We start from the raw sequence: 20,248 nt of genomic DNA on the forward strand, positions 1-20,248 counted from the left end.
GGAAAACAGATGGACTGTATTGAGACAGAATCAGTATGTGTGAGCTGGCCTGTCAAACCCCCATCAGCCTGGCTGACTCGAGCTCCCATATCCCTACATCACAGGGGCTTTACTTCCCCAATCCACTCTTCACCCCTGCTAGCGGCTCCCACCCTCCTCCTTTCAGTCTTTCCCACACTCACCCCATTCCCAAAAGCAGCAGCTATGTCAGCAAGCACCTCAGCCAAAACGACTATAACATTGCAATTTATTTCTACTCATTCAGCAAGAGTGGCAATAGCAAAAAAACAACTTTCTCTCAACACAGAAACCAACATGTCTTTATGAAAAACAACTAAAGAGAGACGGAAGACTGACACCACACTAGTGCTCATTATAACAAACCCCAAATGACTGACGTCTTTTTTTCATAACAGGGATCCGAAGCCTCAGCTCTCGAAACTGTGGTTTCACTCAGATCTGAGCTCCTCGCTACTGAAATAAAACCCACACAACTCTGGCGTCACGGCGAGCGAGTGGGTCGAACTGGTTGAGGTATTTACCATTTAGCGAGGACCTTGTGACATCTCTGGGGTAACCTGCCATTGTGGGGGACCCATCTCATCTGTCACAACCTGATGAGTTTCTCCTGCACAGTCTCAGCCTTGTGAGGCAGGCAAACACCGGTTAAACTGAACACAAGGGACAGACAGGGCTGTGGTAAGGCTACTCACCACTATGGGCCTCTGCTAAGCGAACTTCAAATGTGTTGAGATTTCCTTTTTGGTATAATCTCTAAACCAAATTTAGAAGTACGCTCTTTCACTACAATCAGTGGTGCAAACATCTCTGCCTACCCCTGAACCACACCACATTGCTAGGAGTCTTGCTCCCCAGATCTTGTTAGACATGGGTGAGTTTGGCTGGCAGACAGACTACTTAGCTAGAGTGTCATTTGAACTCCTTAAACAACATCTCTTTACCTTCAACAAGAATCTACAGATAGTAAAAGGCCAGTATTGGGAATAACACTGGGCATTTCCAAATACAAATCAGCGGCTCTGTGGGATACACATCTCATGTCCTGCAGTAAAGGTCTCCAAATGGGAATGCTCTCCCACCATCCTCCAATAACCCATCTCACTTCATCTGGCAAAAACAATTTGTTCCAAAGGTTACAAGAAAACAGAGAAAAAGTCAGCCCATGTGAAAAATTAATTGCCAGGAGCTTGAGTCACTATCATGTTTTTCAGAGCGAAGTCAAAGAATATTTTCCTTTCCCGTGTCACACTTGACTCTCATTTTGAAGGGGAATGAGAGGGGGGGGGGGTTCCTGTCCGACTTAAGATGTGTGGAGAGGAGGCAAAGTGAGTGAGCCATCGCCTCCATTGTGATGACACATTCACCGCCATGTGAAACCAAGTCGTGTGAGACTTCTAAGTCTAACTGGCATCGCTCACACAAGAAGGAAACCAACTTTCCGTAGAAGACAAGTCGCTCAAAAAACACTCTGGACTTGAGAAAAAGCAGTTCACTCTTCTGCCTCTAATTATATCTGCATGCAAAATACTGTACTTGGCTATACAATAGAGTTTTCGGCTATTCTAAAGCACATTGTACAGTCTAACCCTCAAACCTAGAATAGACAACCAACCAAAAAGAACATGTCTGCACTAGCATAGACAGTATCTGCCACAAGAGAAGCTGATGAACACGTTGATTGGATGTGCCTGCAAGGCTGACGTTGGGCTGGCTGGCTCCGCTCTCATGTGTGTCCTTATGGCATACTGTAGCCTACCAGTTGAACAAACTCATAACACGGTGACCACATCTCAGATCATGTTGCCCTTGAGGGGAGAAAGGCGAACCCAAGTACGATCGGATCGTTGACGGACAAAGGGTATCAGACCAGTGTGTAGGTTAAATCCCTCACACGGACCCATCATGAGTTGAGGACAAAACGTCTATGATTGCATCAGTTTCAACAGACCTGCAGGAACAAAAGCCAAGGGCAGTTAATGTTACAGTACCTTTCAGGATTAGCCCACTATAGTGGGGCTCCTGAGTGGCGCAGCAGTCTAAGGAACTGCATCTCAGTGCTAGAGGCGTCACTACAGACCCTGGTTCAATTACACACTATCACACCCGGCTGTGATTGGGAGTCCCATCGGGCAGCGCACAATTAGCCCAGTGTTGTCCGGGGTTAGGGTTTGGCCAGGGTAGGCAGTCATTGTAAATAAGAATTTAACTTGCCTAGTTAAATAAATAAAAAGTTCAATAGTGATAGTCATAACAGTTGTGAACGTACTGCTTGGTTAGGTTAGAACTGACTAGGGCATATCCAGCTATGGCTACGGCACAACATGCATCTGTGATTCACACCATGAGGAGAGGTGACAGGGTGGGAAAATCCTCAGACACACCAAATTTCCCCACTCGGCAACTAAGCCTCCAATGCATCTTGAGCTGAATGTCACAGGTTTTCTGTAGAAAAGGACACATACCTTTTTCACAACAAACACACAGTAGTTTGTTGTGCACATTACATAGCCAGTCTTAGACACAGAAATGGAACAATCCATATGAATGCATTATTTGATAAATCAATCATGCACCATAAAATATCTTAACAGAGTGATTAGGATACCTAATCATACAGAATCACAAAAGGAAATATTATTACAGATCTAAATAAGAAACTTTTTTTTTTAATGACTTAACACAATATATTTGCAAGAAATTGGTAACAATAAAAAAAAGACCAAATCAGCAAAATTGAGATTGTGGCAACATGTACTGCCTGGTGTAATGTTATTATGACATTTTATTTGTCAGCTGCTCCTCTGAAGGTATTTTATCTTGAAAAACTGCATCAAATGTGTAAACAAATTGGGGGGGGGGGGTCTGTCAGTGTGGCTTACATTGCAGTCGTTTGCTGAAATAAAAACACTTGAGCACACGGTTTTGGGAATAAATGTGCACACACTATTTTGGGATTAACATCGATATAACATTGTCTTGGCTCGCAATGAAGCAAGAATTGTGTGCAACAGAAACAACTATAGTGGTTTCGCAATCTGAGCAACACTCATTACATGGTAAACACAGTGAAAAGTTTACAAACTGGGTGACCTTGTTACAAGGATTGGCGATGTAAATATCGAGTCAACTGTCAGCCTGTCAAAATGCGGTTAGCCAAATCGCTACGTATCGCTTGACGATGCTTACGTTAAAGATTGTATTGCGTGGTCTATTTCATTCATGCGAAAATAATACGGCAAAATTGATAAAGAACTGTCTTGCTATCTAAATGAGAGAAGCCAGCAGACGTGTTGATAGTGTAACCAGGGTCAATCACGAGATTCATAACGAAATCTCACATCCCGCCGAACTGACATGCATGACATAGAAATCCTATAACGTTCGTGCACGAAATAAACTGGCAATGTAAGACGCAACTGAAAATACGGTTGTCGTTGGGCTGAAGGAGTTCAACTGTTCGTGACATTTGCCTGTCGGTTTATGTTCATTTTGAACTGGACCGCACACTGTCCAAATGTTGACAAGGTAAGCCACCTCAAATAACAAGTGTCACAACAAATACCTTGGACCTGTTGCCTTCTCCTCCTGGTTCCGTGGTTGGTGGAAGTTGCGCCTAGTATAATTGTTTTGATACTCCGAGGTTTTTGAGTGAAAAACATTTAGCAGTGGATAACAACCGGTGTCGAGCCAAACTACCCTCCGGCAATTCGTCGATGAGAGGCGGTGAACGGATTTCAGTGAGCAGAGAAGTTGAGAAGAGCTTTAGCAGCGGAGCCATTGAAGTCACGTGCTCCGGCAGTGAAAATCAACACCACCACTCTCTCTCCGCCCCTTCTTCATTTATGGGGTGGTCCGCTGTCCTGAAAAAGAGATACTTTAGGATTTTGGCCAGTTTGTAGTCTGAAAACCAGGGGGAAAAGTTACACTATATATACAAAAGTATGTGGACACCTCTTCAAATTAGTGGATTTGGCTATTCCAGCCATACCCGTAGCCATACCCGTAGCTGACAGGTGTATAAAACGAGCTCACAGCCATGCAATCTCCATAGCCAAACATTGGCAGTAGAATGGCCTTACTGAAGAGCTCAGTGACTTTCAACGTAGCACTGTCACAGGAAACCACCTTTCCAACAAGTCAGTTCATCAAATTACTGCCCTGCTAGAGCTACCCTGACAACGGCTCATCCGTGGAGTGGTAGGCCACACAAGCTTACAGTAGCTTGTGCAAATCATGTGTCCTTGGTTGCAACACTCAGTACTGAGTTCCAAATTGCCTTTGGAAGCAATGTCAAGACAATAACTGTTCGTAGGGGGCTTCATGAAATGGGTTTCCATGGCCAAGCAGCCGCACACAAACCTAGATCACTATGCATAATGCCAAGTGTCGGCCGGAGTGGTGTGAAGCTCGTCATCATTGGATCATGAATCATCATCTGGCAGTCTGACGCTACCTGCCCCAATGCATAGTGCCAACTGTAAAGTTTGGTGGATGAATCATGGTCTTGGGCTGTTTTTCATGGTTTGGGCTTGGCCCCTTAGTTCCAGTGAAGGGAAAACTATGACATTCTAGACGATTCTGTGCTTCCAACTTTGTGGTAACTGTTTGAGGAAGGCCCTTTCCCATTTCACCATGACAGTGCCCCTGTGCACAAAGCGAGGTCCGTACAGAAATCTTTTGTCGAGATCGGTGTAGAAGAACTTGACTGGCCTGCACAGAGCCCTGACCTCAACCCCATCAAGCAAACACCTTTTGGATGAATTGGAAAACAGACTGCAAGCCAGGCCTAGGCTTTCCATCTAGTGGAAAGCCTTTCCAGAAGAGTGGAGGCTGTTATAGCAGCAAAGGTGGGACCAACTCCATATTAATGCCCATGATTTTGGAATGAGATGTTCAGCAAGCAGGTGTCTACATATTTTTGGTAATGTAGTGTATCTCAGTTTGTTTTTATTTATATTTAACCATATATTTACAAGGCAAGTCAGTTAAGAACAAATTCTTATTTACAATGACAGCCTAGGAACAGTGGGTTAACTGCCTTGTTCAGGAGCAGAACAACAGATTTTTACCTTCTCAGCTCGGGGATTTGATCTAGCAACCTTTTGATAACTGTCCCAACTCTTTAACCACTAGGCTACCTGTTCAGCCATTCCTGTGTTTGAGAATCAACGGGGAATAGGGTTTTGAGATAAACAAAGAAAAATAAGGTCTGAGGTTCTATGAGATAACACCAGTCAGATAACCTTGATGAATATGAATATGTGGACAACTACAAATACCTAGGTGTCTGGTTAGACTTTAAACTCTCCTTCCAGACTCACATTAAGCATCTCCAATCCAAAATTAAATCAGCTTCCTATTTCGCAACAAAGCATTCTTCACTCATGCTGCCAAACCTACCCTCGTTAAACTGACTATCCTACCGATCCTTGACTTCGGCAATGTCATTTACAAAATAGCCTCCAACACTCTACTCAGCAAATTTGATGCAGTCTATCACAGTGCCATCCATTTTGTCACCAAAGCCCCATATACCACCATTGCGACCTGTATGCTCTCGTTGGCTGGCCCTCGCTACATATTCATCGCCAAACCCACTGGCTCCAGGTCATCAATAAGTCTTTGCTAGGTAAAGCCTCGCCTTATCTCAGCTCACTGGTCACTATAGCAGCACCCACCCATAGCACCCGCTCCAGCAGGTATATTTCACTGGTCACCCCCAAAGCCAATTCCTCCTTCGGCCACCTTTACTTCCAGTTCTCTGGTGCCAATGACTGGAACGAACTGCAAATATTACTGAAGCTGGAGACTCATATCTCCCTCACTAGCTTTAAGCACCAGCTGTCAGAGCAGCTCATAGATCACTGTATCTGTACATAGCCCATCTGTAATTAGCCCATCCAATTACCTCATCCCCATACTGTTATCTATTTGATTTATTTTGTTCCTTTGCACCCCAGTATCTCTACTTGTACACTCATCTTCTGCACATCTATCACTCCAGAGTTTAATTGCTATCATGTAATTATTTCGCGACTATGGCCTATTTATTGCCTTATCACCATTATCCTACGTCATTTGCACACACTGTATATAGACTTTTTCTATTGTATTATTGACTGTATGTTTGTTTATTCCATATGTAACTCTGTGTTGTTGTTTGTGTTGCACTGCTTTGCTTAATATTGGCCAAGTCGCAGTGGTAAATTATAACTTGTTCTCAACTAGGTTAAATAAAGGTGAAATAAAATAAATAATAAATAATAATTATAAAGCCTTCATGTGCTTTATGTGTTTTTTCTTATTACATGAATGCTTCAAAATGCACAAAAAGTGACTTTAGCTGATGAAGATTATCTCATAGAACAAAACTCATGAGATTTTCTAAGCCTGTGTTTACCACATACCTTTTTTCCAAAACCCCTATAAAAACGCCATTCATTTCTACATAGGCTTTGTCCTACATACCATGGCGGAGTTAGTGCCTACAAAAACACGCCATTGCTATTTCTCTCTATTTGGCCCTTTATCTACTTCCCCAGAGTCAGATGGCCTCGTGGAGAGCATTTGTATGTCCCTGTGTACAGTATGAAGGAAGTTAGAGGTACTGTACTTTCATGAGCCAATGCTAACTAGCATTATCGCAATGACTGAAAGTGGTATCCAGAAATGGTATCCATGAGTTCATCTGACTCTGTGGAAGTAGATAAAGGGCCTCGCTGCCAAAATCACAAAGTATCCCTCAGATGTGCAGACTGTTTGTCTCTCATGATATTATCACAAATCTTATAGACATTTGTATTTATAAAAATCTTTGATATTATCTTATGATATTGTATTGAAATTGGATTATAAGGAGGGTGCCTTGCTAAAGCAAACATTTCTGATTATATTACTATTTCATGCTTGCAAGTTGTCAGATAATGACATATCATGAAAGCATTTTGCTTTGATTTACAAAATAAACAAAAACAACTTTGATTATATTACCAATTGAATAACATGTTAATGCATTTATCGTCTTGGTAGATAAAGATGTTTATTATATTGACAGTCAGACCTAAATTAGAGATGGACAAACAATTTTTCTGTGTTTAACCTCTACAATATATATTGGCACAGCATCCCTTTATAGTACAATGACTGTAATTGAATTGAATTAGGTATGGTGTATTGGGAGTAAGCTGAGCATTATTTGTTGTGTGAACAGTGGAGGGAAAGCACACATTTGTTTCTGCCCTTCAGGTTTGTTTGTTTATTTGTTGCTTTCCATGTCAAAACTTACTGCCAGAATTTAGAACATTATGTGAGAGGTTGCATTTTTGGACATCCTGGGACACACCACAGTCATTGAGATACTATACTTATCCCCCATTGCAACCCACCGCAAAGTTGACTGTTGGTCTCCTTCCCTGCAAACCTTGTATTGCGGGCGGCTATTCCCTGTCTTTCCTGGATGTTTTTCCAATGCCTACCAGGCTGCTGCAACAACGCTGTGAGTGGCACTGAGCTGTGTCAACTGTCACACATCAGCACAGAAGTGAGGAGTGCTTTGCTGGGGGTGACATGGGGGGACACAGTCGTATGCAAGGACTGAGGACTCAGACCAGCTCAAAGTGCGTTTTGGTGCAATTGGTTGCTGTCAAAATAGAGAGTATGAGTGTGAACAGATTTAGGCCTGTTTCACAGGATTTTGGAAGGTGAAATTAGGCCCTGCCGTGATATCCTTATGTTCACAGATGTATGAAGAGTATACTTCCATTTGCCTGCAGAAGGACTGTGGGACTTTACTTTATAGGCAGCCATAGCTGCTGAGTTCCCTCAAGGCGGGTGTCCTTGGTACAGCTGCATCCTGGATGTGCAGTCAAGTTTATCATCTAATGTTAGGAGGAGCGCAGTACTGTATCTTAATGGACTTATTGTATGGTACTGAACAGCTCCTATTTCGGTATGAGTTCAGTGCATGGCCATAAGGAAGATATGTCATGCATAGTGCATACTGTAATACCACGCCGTGCATGTTTTATGCATGCTTTGCATAATCAACTTTACACAAAAAAATAGGCTCAGGGATATCAAGCATGGTACAGTGAGTTATGTAGTGCATATTTCATGTAATGCTTTATATAACCTACCTTCACAGATTTTCAGAGGTGATAAAAGATGAGCTAGCTGCTCGGGTGTTACCGGTGGACCTCGATTCCTTCATCGCCCTCACCATTAGGATTGATGGACGTCTACGGGAATGCAGGAGTGAGAGGAGGTCTGGCCACACTCGTCCATTGTCACGCCCTGACCATAGAGAGCTTTTTATTCTCTATGTTGGTTAGGTCGGGGTTGTGACTAGGGTGGGTTATCTAGGTGATTTATATTTCTATGTTGGCCTTGTATGGTTCCCAATCAGAGGCAGCTGTTTATCGTTGTCTCTGATTGGGGATCATATTTAGGCAGCCATTTCCCCTTTGTGTTTTGTGGGATCTTGACTATGGATAGTTGCCTGTTAGAACTATTGTTAGCTTCACGTTTCGTTTGAGATTATTGTTTTGTTTTTCTGTTTGCATGGGAACGCAACTCAAGGGCAGAATATACTAATAAAAGATGTGGAACCCAGATCACGCTGCGCTTTGGTCCACTTATTCTAACGAACGTGACAGAAGATCCCACCTACAACGGACCAAGCAGCGAAGCCCGGGAGGTAATGGCATCCTGGTCTTTGGAGGAGATTAGGGAGAGAACATCCTGGATTTGGGATGACATAATGGTAGAAGAGAAGAGCCTGTCATGGAAGCAGGCAGAAGCAGCGAAGGAGGGACAGCAACGAAGTCAGGGAGGAAGGCCATAGAAACCACAAGAAAATTTTGGAGCAGTCAGCGGAGCCGAGTAGTAAACCAGAGCCAGTATGGGAGAAGAAGGAGAATTTGGAGGAGAGAGAAATGGGAGAGTTGTTGAGTTGGTGGAGGATGCACAGATTTGGACTAAAGGAACATGTTGTCAGTTTGGTGCCACCTGAGTCAGCTCACCGTACTCATTATGAGAAGTGTGTTAAAGTTCCGGAACAATTGATGCCGGCTATACACACCAGGTCTCCAATGCACCTTCACAACCCAATACGTCCTGTGACAGCTCCTCGCACTTGCCGTGAGAAGTGTGTTAAAGTTCCAAAACAATTGAATCCTACAGACGAAGAACCATATATGTGACAATTTTTCCATTTTAAGATAATCAGTTATTTTTATATTTTTAATTGTGTGTACCACATTAGGTGTTTTATGTTTGATAAATTATTCACCATACCCATATTTTCCAACAACAATTTATATTTTTTGGTAATTTCAAATAATACTTTTTTTTGTTGCCGTTTTAATTTTTAGAATGTGGAAGAACAGTATAATATGTGACATTTTGCATGACTCTTGTAAGATGTCCTTTTTTAACACCTGATATGATGTTTTAGTACTTTCAAGTACAGATGCCCTTCATGTAAATAACTTAAATGCAATATGCAGTTGATTAATTTGTATGGAGGTTCATTTAAAGGTGGTCTATCAACTTTACCACTGATGACTATTCTTAAAAGTTGAGTCATGAAATCTTAGTCTCATTTAAAATGAAGCCCTCAATGTGAACATACCATAGAACTAAAAAAATAGAATACAATTAAATTAATTCAATCAAAACAAGCACAACTTGTAAATATCAAATATGGATCAATGTGATGTGCCAATATGCAGGTCCCTAAGGTCAATATTACAAAACGTTCAGAAAACCATTCTCTTTGTGTTTAACACTATGATCAGCAATTAAGTTCTGAATTGCGTTACACCCATGCTAAAGGCAAGAAATGTCCTTCTGTACTGAGGTGACAGCAGTACATAAGTATTAACTGCTTAGAGTTCATGCTAAATGTGGTGAGAGACGTACTGTATATTGTAATGAATCAAAAAAGGGAATTAAGATCAAATGAATACTCACATACTGTATGTGACGACTTATTTGTTTTTAATTCATTCAGATTAAAAAAGGTTCAAATGATCACACACAAAATAATTCTCAACAGAACACATTGTACATAACATTTTTTACACGAGGAACAACATCTTAAAATGAAATTAATTCAAAATATTGTGCTGGTTCAAATCATACACAAATTGATTCACATAGAAAACACCTACTATACATTTAATTTCCTACAGTATGGGTGACATGTCTTCTGAAATGTATTCAGATTCAACATACTATACAGGTTCAGGGGATCATAAACTCACAGAAAAAACGGTTAATTATGTAGCTTGGTTTAACAACAAATTATTCACTCTGCAGTGATTCATAAAAAAGCGTGCAGCAGCTAGCAAGTAGTTGAGCATGGTCATCAGATCTTGGTACTTGTTTTTTTTGATGGGCAGAGGACTCTCATATGCTTTAGGGTAGTGGCTTGCAAAATAGGGAGGTTGAGGTGTAGCTCCTTGTTTTGTTTTGGAGATCAGCCACGATTTCCATCCCTCAAATAGACTGTGGCTCTGTCTGGCGTACAGATTCCAAGGATCCTCAACTGAAATTAGAACAGAAACATTTTAAGTTCCTGACATCAATAAACCACTTGTTAGAACACCATGTTGCATGTTGATGGGATGTTAGTAAACTATTCTCTGTGCAATACCTGTGACTTTTAACCACCTCACTGAGGTGATCTGTAGTCCAGCTGGTCGCTTGAGGACAGAATCTGGGAGGTGCCTGAAGTCTTCACATTGCATCCTCATCACCTTGAATGGTTTTGCTGGTTGTGCTTCAAGTATCATCTTTGAAACATCATCAGGTGTATGAAGGACTGACACCTTGCGCCTCTTCTCGGTGGTGGCAAAAGATCGATCACAAGGAAGAAAAGAATGACCAGAGACCATGAACTTCTGCTCAACTTGGGTAAAGTAACCCATAGAGACGAGCATCGACATCAGATTGAGCATCCGCCAGTTGTTATTCTGCCCACAGCATCTGTCACTGAATATGATCAACTTGCGCACCTCTGGTTTGGTGAGTGGCGTGAATTTTGTTTTCACCCACTTCATTATGCAGCTTGCCACCTCAATGGACACTCGGTGTGCAATCCCCTCATGCCAAACACACATGTATGCAGGATCGTCTTTTCCAAGTTCCTGGATGCAAAAGTAAAAATTTGACAGCTGCCGCTGGTAGTAGACATTGGAGTGGGTCAGATTAGGGGTGTACATCACCCCCTGTAGATCCACAGAAATGACATGGCAGTCAGCATTGGCTTTAGCCCACTCAGTGTCACTTTGAAGCTGTGTGTAGGCCTTTTCGGCTTTTCGATGGTGCAACTCACTTTCAACTGCAATCTTCCTCTTCTCCTCTTCAGATTTTGCTGCTGACATCTTAGTGAAGAATGCGTCACATTTGCCACAGGTGTCACTCCTGGGTTGGCCGAAATTGAGACTCTGCTGTTTGAAAATGTCCCTATAAACCCAGAATTTTGCAGATGATGTGGTACATTCGCAACAAATTCAGATCAGGGCTGAGCTATTCTCTGTGTACATCTCCCTTCATCTGAGAGTAGTGGTTCTGGGTTCTTGGGAAAGATAGAATGTGCTCATTGATGCCTTCTTTCACTGTAGCATGTATCCGATGTGGCCTGTAAGGAGACAACAAGGTGTTGTTAAACTTGTATTCTCTCAATGGTCTAGGGACCTGCCTTAGAGTGCAACTGTGTCACTATAACCGGGGTACAAATCCCGGTCACGCCATTGCTGTTTGTGGCCGGGGGTCCTGTAGGGCAGCGAGAATTAGGCCAGTGCTGTCCGATGGGAGGGGGAAGGTAATCGGCACTCAGTCCTCAATGCTCAGGTGGTAGTTGGACTGCTTAGTTACCATCATTTTGTTTAAAAGTAATAAACATTTCTATATTTTTGTTTCAGAATTCGCTATTCATCCGTTCGATACTCTATGTTAATGTTTAGAAGATTGTTTAGAGCACTGCTATAGTGAAATAATCCAGGCTGGAATCCATAGCGCATGACCTATTGCTATGCTTCCCTCTTCCATCTTCTAAAGGAGACCTAGCCTCAGTAGCCTGATCTGGAGACCCTGCAACCTCACCTGCCTCAGCTAACTTTTCCTGAATAACCAAAACAATTACATTTCAATTAGCAGGTTATTAAAAAGTAGTACAGATAATACAATATGTTTGTAATTGATATTCACATAGACATTAATTCATATTTTCACTTGCCTGAAGACGGCTGTTGGTTAGCTGGAACACAGACATGAAAGTAACCTTGCACACATTCAATCTCTGGCCTGCTTGCTGTACATGGTATTTGAAGGTTTGTTTCTGTCGTTTGTTCTCCTTTGTATCCTCAGGTTTACGTCTCCGTTTCACCTCATTCTGCAATAAAAATTGACAATGATGAATTAAGAATTTAATATACTGTAGCACATTCAGGATATTGCTTGATCAGCACCTCCATCTTTCACACACTCCCAATCTATACACAGAATGAGTTTGTATTGCACCATTGTGTAACACAGCACTTTTAGAGTTAACGTTAATGTATGTATCATTACTGTCAAAGTTAAACTATGCAAGTGTTCAATATAGCTATTATAATAATAGGCGTTTTGTCTTATTTCTAACCTGTTCTAATCCGGAGAGAATCAACGCTTGTTGTTTCTCGTATGGGACAGTATAGAAACTGTTGAACAGATGCAGCTTGCGTTCATCAGTCAACTTTCCACAATCCTTTCTGCACGTCGTGGAACACGCTCTTCCCTGCAGGATACAGTGTACTGTAGCCATGTCGAATCATCCGGTGGATGGAGAAAAAGTAGCCAGCTATGTTTCTTCTATAATCTAGCAATAACATTTGTAATGTATGAGTTAGTAGCCAACGAACTTTAGCTAATATGTTTTCTCTATAGTTACAAATTAGACAACCCAGAACATACATGTTAGTTACTGTACTCCATAGCTAGCTAGCTTGATTGTTTGATATACGGTTCTTCCACATACCTCTTTTGGACAGCTTTTCCCAGTTTTTTCTTGACCCTTACGATTTGTATAGGGTTTTCCCGCATCCCGTAAGATCTTCCTTTGCCTGTCTATCCATTCTTTTAGTTTGGTTTTACGTTTCTTTCCCACATTTCTGCGATTTTCATCAGCAACAGAAAGGTTGTGCGCTTGTCCGTTCATGCTGAGTGATGCACATAAACGGTTATTTCACGAGAGCCTATCTTTAAATTTAAAATTATTGTTAATTAGCTCGTGGAAAGCTTGTGAAACCGGTTCACTGTAGAAAAATGGTGTCCAATAATGATTTTTCATGTATATCTCTTTTTTTAAATGTCACATTTATGGTTCTTCGTCTGTAGGATTCAATTGATGAAGGCTATACGCACCAGGTCTCCAATGCACCTTCACAACCCAGTACGTCCTGTGACAGCTCCTCGCACTTGCCGTGAGAAGTGTGTTAAAGTTCCGGAACAATTGATGCCGGCTATACGCACCAGGTCTCCAGTGCGTCTCCACAGCCCTGTGCGTCCTGTGCCTCCTCCCCGCACTCGCCCTAAGGTGCATGTCATCAGCCCGGTACCACCAGTGCCGGTCCCACGCATCAGGCCTCAAGTGCGTCTCCACAGTCCAGTACGTCCTGTGCCTGCTCCTCGCGCTCATTCTGAGGTGCGTGTCACCAGCTCGGGTACCACCAGTGCCGGCCTCACGCACCAAGCTTCCGGCCACAGTTCCTAGTCCAGAGCTTCCGGCGACAGTCCCCAGTCCAGAGCTTCTGGTGACAGTTCCCAGTCCAGAACTTCCGGCGACAGTTCCCAGTCCAGAGCTTCTGGTGACAGTTCCCAGTCCAGACCTTCCGGCGACAGTTCCGTCCAGAGCTTCCGGCAACGTTTCACAGTTCGGAACCTCCAGCGACAGTCCACAGTCCGGAACCTCCAGCGACGGTCCACAGTCCGGAACATCCAGCGACGGTCCACAGTCCGGAACCTCCGACGACGGTCCACTGTCCAGAACCTCCTGAGATGGTCCAGAGTCCGGAACCTCCTGAGATGTATTGCCGGCACCAAGACGGTCCACAGTCCAGAAACTCCTGAGACGGTCAACTGTCCGGAACCTCCTGAGGCGGTCTGCGGTCCAGAGCCTACTGCGACTGTCTGCGGTCCAGAGCCTCTAGCAACGTTCTGCGGTCCAGAGCCTCCTGCGAGGGTTCCCAGTCCGGAGCCTCCGGCGACGATCTACGGTCGAGTCCCCGGCGACGAACCACAGTCCGGAGTCCCTGGTGATGATCTACAGTCCGGAGTCCCCAGAGTTGACCCATGGTCCGGTTTCTCTGGCGACGATCTACGGCCCGGAGCCTCTGGCGACAATCCACGGTCCAGGGCCTCCGGCGACGATCCATGGTCCAATTCCTCCGGCGACGATCCACGGTCTGGAGTCCCCAGCAACGATCTATGGTCCGGTTCCTCCGGTGACGATCCACGGTCTGGAGGCTCCGGCAACAATCTACAGTCCGGAGCATCCGGCGACGATCCCCGCACCAGTGGGTGGGAGGAGTGGAGCAGTGCGCGGGGGGTGTGGGCAGAGTGGGCACTTCACTAAGTCTCTCCGGGTGCTCATTGACTCTGGGGCAGTTGAGAGTTTCATGGACGCTACTCTGGTATCAGAACTAAGTATACCTACTCATCTCCTCTCTGTTCTCATGGATACCAGGACACTGGACGGCCGCTCCATTGGAAGAGTCACGCACAGCACAGTTTCCATGAATATGCGGGTATCTGGAAACCACAGTGATTCAATACAGCTTCTCCTCATTGAGTCTCCCCACATCCCTATTGTTTTGGGATTTTCTTGGCTCCAGAAGCATAACCCCGATATTGACTGGACCACGGGTTCAATCCTGGGTTGGAGCCTGTTCTGCCATTCACATTGCCTGAAGGTGGAGCTGCCTTCCCTGGAACGTCTGCCTCCAGAGATGAGTAGGGCCTCGGCTCTCTCTGCCGTTTCCGCAGAGTACCATGACCTCCTATAGGTTTTCAGCCAGGCTCGTGCTGCCTCCCTTCCTCCACATTGTCCTTACGATTGCACTATTGACCTCCTCCCGGGCACCACACCGCCTCGAGGCCGGCTATATTCCCTGTCTGGTCCTGAGACCAAGGCCATGGAGGAGTACATCGAGGACTCTCTGGCTGTTGGGAGCGTTCGTCCTTCAGCCTCTCCTGCTGGCGCAGGATTCTTCTTTGTGGGGAAGAATGTCAAGACCCTGCGTCCATGAATTATTTACCGGACGTCAATGACATTACGATCAAAAAGCGGTACCCTCTACCACTCCTATCCTCGGCTTTAGCACTTCTCCAGGGCGCTACCATCTTTTCCAAACTGGACCTTCAGAATGCCTACAACCTTGTACGGATACTCGAAGGAGACGAGTGGAAGACGGCTTTCAACACTGCCAGTGGACACTGAGTACCTGGTCAAGCCGTTTGGACTCTGTCTTCCAGGCCCTGGTCAACAATGTTCTCCGGGACATGTTGAATCGTTTTGGTTTTGTCTACCTCGACGACATCCTGGTTTTTTCTCGTTCTGCCCAGGAACATATTCTCCATGTTCGACAGGTCCTTCAGGGCCTCCTGGAAAATCAGTTGTTTGTAAAAGCTGAGAAGTGAGAGTTCCACCGCTCCACTATCTCCTTTCTGGGATACATACATCGCTGACGACATCCTGGTTTTCTCTAGTTCTGCCCAGGAACATATTCTCCATGTTCGACAGGTCCTTCAGGGCCTCCTGGAAAATCAGTTGTTTGTAAAAGCTGAGAAGTGCGAGTTCCACCGCTCCATTATCTCCTTTCTGGGATACATACATCGCTGACGACATCCTGGTTTTCTCTCGTTCTGCCCAGGAACATATTCTCCATGTTCGACAGGTCCTTCAGGGCCTCCTGGAAAATCTGTTGTTTGTAAAAGCTGACAAGTGCGAGTTCCACCACTCCACTATCTCCTTTCTGGGATACATACATCGCTGAAGAGAATGTTCAGATGGATCCGGAAAAGGTGAGAGTGATGGTGGAATGGCCTCAGCCCACGTCCAGGTTGCAGCTACAATGATTTCTGGGGTCCACTAATTTCTACCGCCGTTTCATTTGGGGCTACAGCAACCTGGCGGCCCCCCTCTCTGCACTCACCTCTCCTAAGGAACCATTCACATGGTCTCCAGCAGCGGACAAGGCTTTTGGGGATCTAAAGCAGCGATTCACTCCTGCCCCCATCCTCATCCATCCGGACCCGACTCGTCAGTTTGTGGTTGAGGTTGACACTTCCGAATGTGGGAGTAGGGGCCGTCCTTCCCCAGTGATCCAGCAAACCGGATGTTAATTCCTGATTCGGCTCACTCGTACCCTGGGGCTCATCGTACCCTGGCTTTCCTACAACAATGCTTCTGGTGGCCCACCATGGCTCCTGATGTCTCGGTCTTCGTCCCCGCATGCATGGTGTGCGCTCAAAGCAAGACTTCATTGCAAGCTCCGCCTGGCCACCTTCAGCCACCACCCAGCCCTCATCACGGACATTCACCGCCGGCACTCCGCTCAGCCAGGTATGCGCCCAGGTAGGACACCAGGTGGCGCCCCTAGATGGGGGTGGGTACTGTCATGCCCTGATCTGTTTCACCTGTCTTTGTGATTGTCTCCACCCACCTCCAGGTGTCACCCGTTTTTCCCATTAGTTCCTGGGTATTTATTCTGGTGTTCCCTGTTTGTCTGTTGCCAGTTTGTCGTTTCTTGTCAAGTCAACCAGCGTGTTTTTCTGTGCTCCTGCTTTTTCTTATCTCTCGTTTACTAGTTCTTCCGGTTTTGACCCTTGCCTGCCTTGACTCTGAACCCACCTGCCTGACCATACTGCCTGCCCTGACCTCGAGCCTGCCTGCCACTCTGTACCTCCTGGACTCTGACCTTGTTTACGAGCTTTTGCCTATCCACTACCATTCTCTTGCCTGCCCCTTGAATTATAATACATATCAGAGACTCAAACCATCTGCCTCCAGTGTCTGCATCTGGGTTTCGCCCTGTGCCCTTATACCCTTACGTTTATTGGGTGTGGCAGACCAGGGGGTTTGGTCAAAACGTTTACACAGATCAGACATGGACAGAGTAGGATTAGCTCAGTTTCAAGGGTGTTTATTTGAATAACAAACCAAAAGAAAAGAATAGGTCTCCCCTATGAGACCCTCTCCGGGATACCGTCTTCTGAGCTCCGGGTCTTATTGTAGCCTGTGGGGAACAAAAACATAACTCCCTCCTTTTACCTTTGGAACCATCCCCAGCTATACAGGAGTAACCTTTCTTCCCCCAGTCCCTCCTCCCATGTACTGCCCTTCCAGCTGGTGAGCAATCAGCCCTTGATTACTCACCAACCACAATCAGCCCCAATTAGTCCTGGCTGGAGAGATCGTCGAGACCTGGCACGTTCAGCAGAGGGAGCCATCGCCTAGTGATGTATACTCCGTCTGTCACCACGCCTCGACGAGTCAATTAACCTCTCTGGCCCACCCGACACGCTAGCATCCCACCTTGCCAACAATAAAGGCAAATGCGCTACACCAAATGCTAATAGCAGTCGTTAAAACTCAAACGTTCATTAAAACCCACATGCAGGGTACTCAATTCAAGCTACACTCGTTGTGAATCTAGCCAACAAGTCAGATTTGTAAAATGCTTTTCGGCGAAAGCATGAGAAGCTATTATCTGATTGTCACGCCCTGGTCGAAATATATTATGTTTATTCTTCATTTATTCGGTCAGGCCAGGGTGTGACATGGGTTATTGTGGTGTGTTTTTGTCTTGGGGTTTTGTGGGATGTCTAGCGTTAGTCTATGGCTGCCTGAGGCGGTTCTCAATCAGAGTCAGGTGATTATCGTTGTCTCTGATTGGGAACCATATTTAGGCAGCCATATTCTTTGTGTGTTTCGTGGGTGATTGTCCTTAGTGTCCTTGTTCCTGTCTCTATGTTAGTTTACACTAGTATAGGCTGTTTCGGTTTTCGTTACGTTCTTTTTGTTTTGTAGTATTTATATTGATTCGTGTTTCACGTTTTTTCATTATACATGGATCGCAATCTACACGCTGCATTTTGGTCCGACTCTCCTTCACCGCATGAAAACCGTTACACTGATAGCATGCAACACCCCGAAATACCAGAAGGGGACGTAAACAAAAGAATTAGCATAGCCGGCGCTACACAAAACGCAGAAATAATATATAAAACATTCATTACCTTTGACGAGCTTCTTTGTTGGCACTCCTATATGTCCCATAAACATCACAATTGGGTCTTTTTTTTCTCGATTAAATCGGTCCTTGTATACCCAAAATGTCCATTTATGAAGACCGTCAGATCCAGGAAAAACAGTTTTTAAACGCAACGTTATTTTTTAAAATTAAAAAAGTTGCCTATAAACTTTGACAAAACACTTCAAACTACTTCTGTAATCCAACTTTAGGTATTAGTAAACGTTAATAAATGATCAAATTGATCACGGAGCGATCTGTATTCAATAGGCACAAGTTTGGAAAACGTAGCCCACTATTCAGGTTGCATTTTTCCCAGCTGTGGACCTGAAGACCGGATGTGGCTATTACTCAGATGACCAAGGATTTAGTTGCATCGAAATCACAACACTGGCGACATCGTGTGGAAGCTGTAGGAACTGTAATCCCATCCTTAAGTATTTTTCCTTCCAATAGACAATACATAGACTGGCGGATTGATTTTTTCTCTGTCGATTTTGTGATCAGGTTTCCTTGCGATTTTGACCACGGAACTCGTTCTGTTATAGTCACAGACACCATTGAACCAGTTCTAGAAACTTCAGAGGGTTTTCTATGCACACATACGAATCATATGCATATACTATATTCCTGGCATGAGTAGCAGGACATTGAAATGTTGCGCGATTTTTAACAGAATGTTGAAAAAAGTAGCCCGATCTCTAAGAGGTTTTAATTAATTAAGGAAGACATCCTCTTCTCCAAATCACTGGAAACAAGGACAAGAGGAGAGTATATTTTTAAAGTACTGGACAGCTTTGTGACATCAAATGGACTTTGGTGGTCAATATGTGTTGGTATCTGTACTGATGGTGCAAAAGCCATGACAGGTTGACATAGTGGAGTGGTAAAGCAGATGCAAGCAGTTGCTCTCGATGCCACTTGGGTACACTGCAGTATCCACCAATGGGCTTTTACTGCCAAGGGAATGCCTGACAGCTTGAAAGATGTTTTGGACGCTAAAATGAAAATGGTTAACTTCGTTAAAGCAAGGCCCCTGAACTCTCGTGTATTTTCTGCACAAGAGTTTTTACAGCATACAGAAGTGCACTGGTTATCAAGGGGCCAAGTATTGACATTTTTAAATTGAGAGATGACGTTTTCTTTACTGACCATAATTTTCACTTGTCTGACCCCTTGTACGATGACGAGTTTCTCACACGACTGGCCTATCTGGTTGATGTTTCTTCTTGCCTGAATTATCTGAATCTAAGATTACAGGAACCTCCGCAACTACACTGCTCAAAACAATAAAGGGAACACTAAAATAACACATCCTAGATCTGAATGAATTAAATATTCTTATTAAATACTTTTTTCTTTACATAGTTGAATGTGCTGACAACAAAATCATGAGGTGACAAAATGACCAGCGGACCTGCAGGATCTCGAGACAGGCCGTGAAGATAAGAGGAAGCGGATAACACAAAAATTATCAATGGAAATCAAATGTATCAACCCATGGAGGTCTAGATTTGGAGTCACACTCAAAATTAAAGTGGAAAGCCACACTACAGGCTGATCCAACTTTGATGTAATGTCCTTAAAACAAGTCAAAATGAGGCTCAGTAGTGTGTGTGGCCTCCACGTGCCTGTATGACCTCCCTACAACGCCTGGGCATGCTCCTGATGAGGTGGCGGATGGTTTCCGGTGGGATCTTCTCCCAGACCTGCTCTAAAGCATCCGCCAACTCCTGGACAGTCTGTAGTGCAACGTGGCGTTGGTGGATGGAGCGAGACATGATGTCCCAGATGTGCTCAATTGGATTCAGGTCTGGGGAACGGGCGGGCCAGTCCATAGCATCAATGCCTTCCTTTTGCAGGAACTGCTGACACACTCCAGCCACATGAGGTCTAGCATTGTCTTGCATTAGGAGGAACCCAGGGCCAAC

General features: G+C 44.4%; 1 protein-coding gene across 4 annotated transcripts in view; it reads right to left on the reverse strand.

Moving 5' to 3' along the window:
* The window catches only part of LOC135523964 (retinoic acid receptor alpha-like), a 244,811-nt gene extending 241,009 nt beyond the window's left edge, over nt 1-3,802 (reverse strand). For all 4 annotated transcript variants that reach the window (XM_064951009.1, XM_064951011.1, XM_064951007.1 and 1 more), the window contains exon 1: nt 3,584-3,802. The gene's annotated coding sequence lies outside the window, so the exon portion shown is untranslated. The remainder of the gene's footprint in view (nt 1-3,583) is intronic.
* Nucleotides 3,803-20,248: the final 16,446 nt, after the last annotated feature.

This window comes from Oncorhynchus masou, chromosome 31 (assembly GCF_036934945.1).
Source record: "Oncorhynchus masou masou isolate Uvic2021 chromosome 31, UVic_Omas_1.1, whole genome shotgun sequence".
Lineage (NCBI taxonomy): Eukaryota > Metazoa > Chordata > Actinopteri > Salmoniformes > Salmonidae > Oncorhynchus > Oncorhynchus masou.